Consider the following 550-nt stretch of genomic DNA (forward strand, 5'->3'; position numbering starts at 1 on the left):
ATGCAGGGGTGTGTCCCGATTCAAGTCCACTCCCACCGTTCACTGCGCCTGCGCACAGCCCTTGGCCAGTCCCAAAGTTCAGAGCTGGTGGGGGGAGGCGCGAGCCAGGTCGGAGGGGAGCAATGCAGTACCTGAAGATGGGGTTCGTGGGTCAGAGATGCAGGGGTGTGTCCCGATTCAAGTCCACTCCCACCGTTTACTGCGCCTGCGCACGGCCCTTGCCAGTCCCAAAGTTCAGAGCTGGCAGGGGTGGGCACGAGCCGGGTCGGGGGTGGAGCAATGCAGTACCTGAAGATGGGGGTCATGTGTCAGAGATGCAGGGGTGTGTCCCCATTAAAGTCCACTCCCACCGTTCACTACACGTGCGCACAGCCCTTGGCCAGTCCCAAAGTTCAGACCTGGCAAGGAGAGGCGTGAGGCGGGTTGGTGGGGAGCAATACAGTACCTGCAGATGGGGGTCGTGGGTCAGAGATGCAGGGGTGTGTCCCGATTCAAGTCCACTCCCACCGTTCAGTGTGCCTGCGCACAACCCTTGGCCAGTCCCAAAGTT

The sequence above is a fragment of the Elephantulus edwardii genome, unplaced genomic scaffold (genome assembly GCF_000299155.1).
Source record: "Elephantulus edwardii isolate Elephantulus edwardi_28Jun2011 unplaced genomic scaffold, EleEdw1.0 scaffold00379, whole genome shotgun sequence".
Taxonomy (NCBI): Eukaryota; Metazoa; Chordata; class Mammalia; order Macroscelidea; family Macroscelididae; genus Elephantulus; species Elephantulus edwardii.